The sequence below is a fragment of the Helianthus annuus genome, chromosome 3 (assembly GCF_002127325.2).
Source record: "Helianthus annuus cultivar XRQ/B chromosome 3, HanXRQr2.0-SUNRISE, whole genome shotgun sequence".
Classification (NCBI taxonomy): Eukaryota; Viridiplantae; Streptophyta; class Magnoliopsida; order Asterales; family Asteraceae; genus Helianthus; species Helianthus annuus.
In genome coordinates, this window is record NC_035435.2 from 142,479,130 (window position 1) to 142,488,123 (window position 8,994).

Genomic DNA, 8,994 nt, shown 5'->3' on the forward strand with positions numbered 1-8,994 from the left:
TCTGCACATCACTCTCTTGTTTATAATGCAGTTTTCTTGCTGATTCGCTATGAGTCGAAACAGCACAAATTCGCATAAATTGCTGCGCGGCTGGGCTAGTACTTCATACTTGTTTTGTTTATAACATTACTCAACTATTCTTGAGCGGGCATGCTTACGAAATCAACTTACACACTAGATTACAAGACATAATATTTGATTGTTTATACTATTTTCATGCATCGGATATGCACCTTAGCTCCTATATTAAGAACAAGATTTCTTAATTTGGGTATGGTGTTCGTTACACGGCATACTTATCATGTAATTCACGCATTATGTAATAATGTCATGCTTCGTGCTTATTACCATAACTTGTTTGACCCGTTTGGGTGTTAAACTTACACACCATTTCGGATATGTAAGATTTCATGCATTTTCACTTGTTTTGACCCATTTACTTGTTTAAGACACTAATCATATTCGTGACGTATTGGTAAATCTTGGTCGTCGTGTTTCAAAATTGACTACATAAAACTAACATTAAGGTATAATGTAACGAAACAATAAATTTCGTACCTTTAAAGCGCGCCTTTTCCCCGTGGATTCTCTCCGGCTTGTCCGCTTGATGATCCGGACTCTTTGCCTAATAAATTCAGTTTTTAACTTGTTTAGAATTCTTTTTACGACCATAATCACATCATTTATAAGACATGGTCAAATTCTGCGTTTTCATCAAATTTAGCATAAAAACCCTCACTTAGGCATTTCAACAAACACCTAACGGGTCGGATTTTCCTACCATCATTTCCAAGTTCGTGACTTGCAATTAAACCTCAAATTTCACTTTAATTAGTAAACCTTGCACACATCTTAGCATCAATTTCACAGGAATTACTTCCTATAATGAAGTTTATACTAGAATTATCATTCAAATCCTAGTGTTCATCATCATCTTATAAAACCCAAAACCTAGCTTCCATGGATTCATAAAATTTCCTGAATTTGGGCATAAATTCACATGTAGTTGTCTAGGTTTTACTCCTAGACACTATATCATCATTATTCTAACTAATTTACCATCATGCATCAACAATCAAACTAAATTTCTCATGTTTCACAATTAACCTAGAATTTGTGATGTAACAAAATCACTGAATTTCACATACCTTTTGATCCTCACAATGAGGTGTTTACTAATATGTGATTAGAGCTCGATTTGGAACTGATTTAGGGCTTCAATTGAAGAGATTTAGCTTGAGTTAGGGTTTGGATATGGGGATGTCGCCCCCTGCTTGTTTCTTGATCGACCAGACTCCCAATTTTGGGAGGTTTGGTTTAAGTTTTGTTACTATTAGTAATACAACTTTGGGTTTTGACAAGTTTAGTCCCTTTACTATGATTTTTCTTTAATTTTAATTATTTAACCATAACATGCATTAATTCAAGACTTGGAATTTAACTAGGTTAAATTCCTAGTTGGTAAACTCTTGTTTATCTATTCTTTGAACTTTATAACATACGGGTTTATGTTTTTGGGGTGTTACATTTTTAGTAACTGTTAATTTGAATATCATAAAAGTGTTCTACAAACTATTGAATTTTAGGAGTACAGGTCATATTGGTTTTTGGTTAACAGGTTCAGTTCGGTAGTTTCAAAGACTTTTATAAACAAATTTGAAATACATACACCATGATTGGACAGAGGCAGTTCTTTTCAGTATTGAGCCCTTAGCGGACCTAAACTAACATGTTTGGTCTCACTTAATAGGTTTCGGTTAACTCTGCTAATTTGCTTAATTGGATATCATTTAACCAAATAATTGGTTAATTGTTTGGTTTTTCATTACAAGTAAGAACCTCTTTACGCTTGATACTAATATAAGGTTGCTGCATTAACAGAGTTTGCAAATTTGAGGCAACTTGGTAAACTTAGTGCTAATATTATGGTGGCTAAATTTTTGTCGAGTTTCCTACACTTGCTCCACTAGAAGTTAAAATTGATATGGTTTCTCAATGACATTAAGTTCTGTTTTTATCAGTTATGGGTTGTTGGTTATTTGTGTTTACGATGCATCATTGTGTATTTTGCAGACATGAAATCGAACTTGCGGCAGCTGCAAACCACCCTCTTCCAGATGACGATGATGGCGCTTATGAATACAGAAAAGATTGTCAATCACATTTACAATCGACTTCGAAGTTGGTGTTAAATTTGGGTTGGGTGAGTCTTCAGTGAGCTGTGAGCTGGGAACTGTTGCTGCTAACTTGAATGAATTTCAAGCTGTTTCAGAATATTTTACTTAATTACATTAATCATGCTAACAAATAAGTAAACGGGTCAACCCTATCAGGGCCAACTTGAGCCTGTTTCAACAAGTTCAACTTGGCACCTCATAATTTGTGATTCTTCGTTGTTGTAAACGAAAGAGAAGCTGCTCAAGAAGTGACAATTACAAGCTCTTCTTGATGGCATGAATATCAATGCACTTGGTCCTAGGCGCTCCATGCGTGGTAGAAAACCCGTGTCAGGCATTTTGGTAAGATTAATTACTTGATTTAGATTTTGATCCTATATTATTTTTATGTTTTATGCATATTTATTACTCATCTTTATAGTGGTCCAATACAAATTTACCATTCTCTAATTATGCTGAGTCATTGAACAAATTTGCAGATGATTATGACCAATCAATCAACGAGGTTATAAATTTGTTTCTTTGGCATTTTTTGTTCTATTCTCTTAGAAGGAAGCAACCGTCATTTGAAAATTAGGGCTTATGACAAGGCTGCAATCGAGTGTAACTGAAGAGAAGCTATGACCAACTTTGAGGCCCACACCTATGAAGGAAGCATACTTCCCGCAACTCATCATGGTAACTTTTATCCACCATGATCATTGTATATATTATTGAGCTAACCATATATTTCATTTAAGAGGTAGCCATGACCTGGAGTTGTGGTCATCTACTAAGGATGTTATTGGTTGTCAAGAGAATCCTCAAATGAATAGATTTTACAATCAGTTTTTAGAAAAACGTAGGATGAAAATCACCCCAAATGTTCTCAAATGCTTAAAACTCCCAAATCCTAGGCTTTATTAGCAAATCCAGATGTTATATTAGGAATACAGTTTTGTAATGTAATTTAATCCATTTAAAATTCAAGATAATAAAACGAAAAACACAAAAAGTGTGAAAGGGTACGCCCAGCCTGGCCGATTTAAATGTTTACCATTTTGACCTGCTCATTTGTTACCCAGCTTGCTCAATGCTACTGAAAACATTTTATGCTAATAAGTAATTTATCATTTTACTCGCATCTATATTCTATATTAAACTTATTAATAATTTTTTAGCAATTAATACCGTTTTGAATGATGTTGGTATTTCGTCCGCAACTAAATTCTTTATGGTTATAGCAAGTTATACATCTGCACCATGGTGATCACTTATTCTGTAGGTGGATGTTGAAATGTGGTGATAGACATAGGTAAAGTGCTTTATGTTCTCTTATAATTATCATTTCCTTATATTCTTATGTTGAAACATTTTATTTAAAGTGATCTTATATATTGCAGGTTATAAGGTCAGAGAATGTAGAGTTTGGTAGCAGCATATGAGGCGGATGCACAATTAGCATATTTATCCAGTCTTGGTGCTGACCAAATGTGGAATTGCAGCAGTTATACAAGAGGGCAATGATTCTCTTGCCTATTGTTCCGGCGCGCTCGAGAATTGCCTTTAATTCGTTGGTCCGCTACCGTCAGCATCCCGTCCGTCACACCGCGACACTGCCTTTAATTCGTTGGTTGCATTATTTAATAACGACTAAAGGATTTTACGTTTCTGAAGGTAAACCTACTAAAATATTCAATTATAGGTGAACAGATGATATCGAGGCATAAATTTTGGAATGATATGGAAGTAAATGTTGTTCCATGTGTTATTATATGGAATGAATACAATTATTTCTTTGGGATTATGGTAAAAAAAGTGGTTTGGCTCAACTCATTTCTTCATATGTGCTTTGGCTTAACCGGTACCGTATAACATAGCATAGGGGTGCACATGTAAAGAAAAGGAAGGAGGCGCCCCATGGAAAAAAAGTGTTATTTTACGGCAAATAACGTTTGAGAACATGTCTTTTAATTTCAACATTGGTACCGCATAGTATTGACACGAAATTTTAACTTATTTATTTAAACACTTAATAACGTTTGAAAACATGTCTTTTAATTTATTTAATGACATAATTAGATTATAAATTGATTTTTTCTGCCCGAGAAGTTCCCGGGTTAAAAAGATTCACAACTACATGGTATATTTTTATTAATTAATATATATAGATGTATATTTATTTTTTAGATATAAAGATTCATAACCCGGGAGTATTTCCGGATGATAACCTAGTATACATATATATGAGATTATTGATAAAATGACTCTTAAATAATCGAAATCAGTTTCATCATAAAAACACTAAAATATGATTATATACGACTTGGAAACACAAGAATAAATAATCACTTTCAAAACAAGGGTGGAGATACAATAGGAAGTTTATTTGGCTAGGAAGGATAGGAAGTGATCTTGACCATCCATTAAGTTAATCAAGGGCTAAGATTAAATCAGGGAAATTGAAAGGAAGAAAAGAGGCGCGTGAGTTTGTTCAAGGGCATTCTAGTCAATCCAAGCCAATAGTTTCTCTCTCCTCCAATTCCCCCCCATTTTTAAACGTTAATAACTCTTTCACACGATATTATTTTTTTATAAAAATTGCACCAAAAAAACGAGCGTTTTTTTATCTTTAAAACGAGTATACTATTGCTATATTTTAAAAAAAAAATTTTAAAACCCAGTTGCGTAAAACGCAATAGAAAACCACCAGTTACGTAAAACGCAATGAAAAAAAAACCTAAAAAATGACATTTATCTAAAACGCAATGCACCAAAAACACAAAGAAATGACTTATTTGTAAAACGCAATGGCCAGAAAACACACAGAAATGTCTTATTTGTAAAACGCAATGGCCAGAAAACACATAAAAAAGTGTTTTACCTAAAACGCAATGCACCAAAACACAAAGAAATGACTTATTTGTAAAACGCAATGGCCAGAATACACTTAAAATGTCTGTTTTCTAAAACGCAATGGATTGAAAACACTAAAAAAGTGTTTTACCTAAAACGCAATGCACCAAAAACACAAAGAAATGTCTTATATGTAAAACGCAATGGCCAGAAAACACTTAAAAATGACTCATTCTAAAACGCAATGGACTGAAAACACCTAAAAAATGTGTTTTACCTAAATGAGCCAATTTATGGAAAATTAATTTTTCTGATGCGTTTTTAGTACAGCAATTTAATGAGCTCAACCCCAGCCAGGGGCTCTGCCCCTTGGACCCCGCCAGGGGCTGCCGCCCCTGGGACCCCGCTACCGGGGGCTGCCGCCCCCGGACCCCCGCAAAGATCATAAAACACATGTTTGTGCTTGGTTGTTATTTAGTTGGCTGTAAACGTTGTTTGTCCTAGGCTTGGTTGTCAAGTCTAGTAGGTGTGTTGCTTTGACACACCCTTGTTCAGCTTTGGTTATTAATAAAATTCATCGGGGTAACCCTTTACCCAAAAAAATAAAATTTGCCACATGTCATAATCCTATGGCTTCCTATCCTTCCTAGCGAAAATTAACTTCCTATTTGATCTTTTCCCTTCAAAACAAAATGTCCAACACCCTCTATATAAGTATAAATTTTCTAGAGTTTTTTCCCAAATAGGTGTAAGGGGGAAATTTATTTACCAAAATGGGTGATTTAAAAAGTATTTACTAAAATGGGTGTTTTTTTAAAAAAGTTAGTTTTTTTTCTCACTCTTAATTCTATTGGGTAAAAGAATTGCTATTAATAAATATGTTTACTCAATAAAATTTTAAGAAAAAAATGTAGTAAATTTTTTAAAAAATATGGATCGTAGATTTTATATGAAGTGTTTTAAATGTTTTTTCTAATTCTTTTATTAACATGTTATTATTTAATAGGTATTGTTTTAGATTTGAATTGATACGAATGGAATAAGAACAATAAACTAGGGGTGTGCAAAAAACCGAATTAACCGAACCATAACCGAATTAACCGATAAAACCGAACCGAAAAAACCGAACCAAATAAAAAACCGGTGGGTCGGTTAATGGTTTTTCTGAAAACCGAATGTAGTGGGTCGGTTATGGTTATCATTTTTTCCATACCCACCATAACCGAACCGAACCGACATGTAATAAATATTTTAGGATTTAGGACTTTTCACCATATTTTTAATATTTGATGTTTTTGACTGAAGATTTTAGTACTTATTGGTTTTTCATATCATTTTGTGGTTTTGGTTGAATGTTTATTTGAATTTATAGAATGTAACATATCACTTTATTTGAATATTCAATAATAATTGGTATTAATATTATACATTATATGTATTTTTTAATACTATGTAATATACGAATATATATACAAATATGCGATAACAATTTATTCCATGTTAAAAAAAATTAAGCTATTTTTAGCTAAGATAAATACACGGTTAACCACCCATAACCGAACCGCTATAACCATCAAAACCGAATAACCATAACCACCATAACCGATCGGTTATGGTTATGGTTATCCAATAACCGACATCGCGGTTATGGTTATGGTTTTTGTTCAAAACCGATCCAAACCGATCCATGCACACCCCTACAATAAACAACTAAAAAAATATAAAATAGTTTACATCATTACCATTAAATAAGTATATTCAATATTTTTGTTACTCATTATGTAATTATATTTTTATATAAGGAAATTAGGAGTGAGAAATAGTAATTGTCTTATCTAATAGAATTAGGAGTGAGAAAAAATATTTTTTTTAAAACACCTATTTTGGTAAATACTTTTTCAATCACCCATTTTGATAAATAAAATTTCCACCAACACCTGTTTGGGCAAAAACTCAAATTTTCTATATATCCTTTAAAAAGTTCAAAATTTCATAATGTCATATTAGCGTTTTTTTAAAAGTCCAAAATTTCATAATGTCATATATTTTTTTTAACGGTAAGAATCTTTAACTTGTTGTGAGAGAGATCTCACACCCCTCCTAAACAGATGACCCTAACACTACTCTGGTCAGACTTTGTTGTCTTAACTGTGTCCACACTGGCGTCAGAGTTTGGCTAACGACGTTCCCCGGAAAACCATACCACCCATTGCCACTGGCAAGGGCTTGCACTGCCACAGGAGAGAATCTCTTTGGTGTAACGCACGGTGGACTAGTGTTTTTTTTAAACACTAAAAGAATACCATCCAATAATAAATAAAAAAATTATACAAGGATATAATTGATACCATGAAATTTTTAAAGGATATACATGAAATTTGAACTTTTAAAATCACTTCAGAGATGCAAAGGTTGAGAAAATTGACACTTATCATGATCAAGAAACTTATCCAACAAAGAGACAAAGAGATGGTGTTTGTAATTCATTTTCTTGAATTTACATTGACTAAACATGACTCATCATCCATATAGTCACCATTGCACATGTATCATAAGCATCTTGCATCCCCTTTATGTACACCATGCATGTTTCCACCTACTTGTAAAATGATTAAGCATTTCCCTATGTGATCAATGATTTCCAATATAAATTGAATGTATTATGTTTTTTAATATAAATTCCCTCGATTTAACTCGATTACGACAAAAACTAACCGGTGTGACATAAAAAATCCCTGGTGTCACATTACATAGATAACTTCAAAAACAACGCTATAGGCCCCTTAAACGAAGCACCAGTGTAAGATAAATTTGTGGTTGAAGAAACCCAAAACAGAATAACACCTCAGCATCATCTTGTTTCTATTTTGTGGTTGCTCTCAGGGTGAACAAAGTAGATTTGGTTTATCATTTGCACCTATAGTTACTTTATTATTTTATGTTGAGAAAACAAAGCATGAAGCTCTCGTAGCTCAGTTGGTTAGAGCACCCGTTTAGTAAGCGGGAGGTCTTGAGTTCGACTCTCAACGAGAGCATATGTTTTTACAGTTTATTTGTTAATACAGATATAGCCTTTTTTAGGTAGTAAATTCGTTAGGGCTGGTGACAAACCAAATAGTAGCTCTAGCTCATGGCACACTTATTATGCCTCCATACTTGTGAGTTTTCAATAGTCACCATATCCAATTTAAAATGCAATTTATAATTAACTTAGTCACCACATTCTTCGAAAAAATGAATAGACTAAGATACAACATATACCAAACACGAAAAAAAAAAAAAACTAAATAAAGAAGTCGTAAAAAGTATATATCCATACCTTAACCGATTATTATACCTAGAAAAATCATCACTATTTCTCTATCAAACGCTCTACAAACGAACCAACTATCATTATACTAACATTAACTAGTATTTTTAATCTATTAGAGTGGTGCCTATGCGATGCATCGAATTACACAACATTTAGGTAGGTGATTTAAGGATGTACACAAGATAGTTCGATTCGGTTTTAAGCAAGAGCCATAACCAAAAACGAAGTCTTTGGTTCGGTTCACTTTTGAACTAGCCTATGAACCATTTTTTTAAACTAAACAGGCTAAAGGGGTCATTGACGCAGCTAAACAGCGCTGCTAAAGAACTTTGTTGAGTTATTTTTCTCTATTTATAAGGATTTTCTTTGTCAATGTTTCTTCAGTCAAGCGATGTGTGACAAAATGTGTTTGAGATGTCAAGCTTTATAAACTCTAATATATAGGTTAAGTAGAAAGACGAAAGAGTAATATTACTCTTATTTTAAGAAACGAAACTCCCTTAAGTGTTTTAAAATCGTGGTATATTTTTTTTGTCCCAGTGCATGCATTCATAAAGTGGTATAGATAATATAATGTTTTTTATTATTGTAATTATAATAATTCTCTATTATTAATTCAAATGGTACTTATATGTCCATTAATTTTTGCTTGTAATTAAATAAATAAAT

At 33.0% G+C, this 8,994-nt stretch overlaps 1 long non-coding RNA gene and 1 other non-coding gene across 3 annotated transcripts; both read left to right on the plus strand.

Annotated features, from left to right (window-relative positions):
* The first annotated feature begins 1,545 nt into the window (after positions 1 to 1,545).
* LOC118490603 lies at positions 1,546 to 3,988 on the plus strand. Of its 2 annotated transcripts, XR_004889521.1 has the most exons (4): positions 1,556 to 2,519; positions 2,657 to 2,855; positions 3,401 to 3,471; positions 3,560 to 3,988. It is a non-coding gene; the product is annotated as an uncharacterized LOC118490603 (long non-coding RNA). The 2 variants fall into 2 exon arrangements; XR_004889520.1 differs by having other exon boundaries at positions 1,546 to 2,519; positions 2,657 to 3,471.
* A 3,985-nt stretch (positions 3,989 to 7,973) lies between these two features.
* TRNAT-AGU lies at positions 7,974 to 8,047 on the plus strand. The gene has a single exon. It is a non-coding gene; the product is annotated as a tRNA-Thr (tRNA).
* The last annotated feature ends 947 nt before the right edge of the window (positions 8,048 to 8,994 follow it).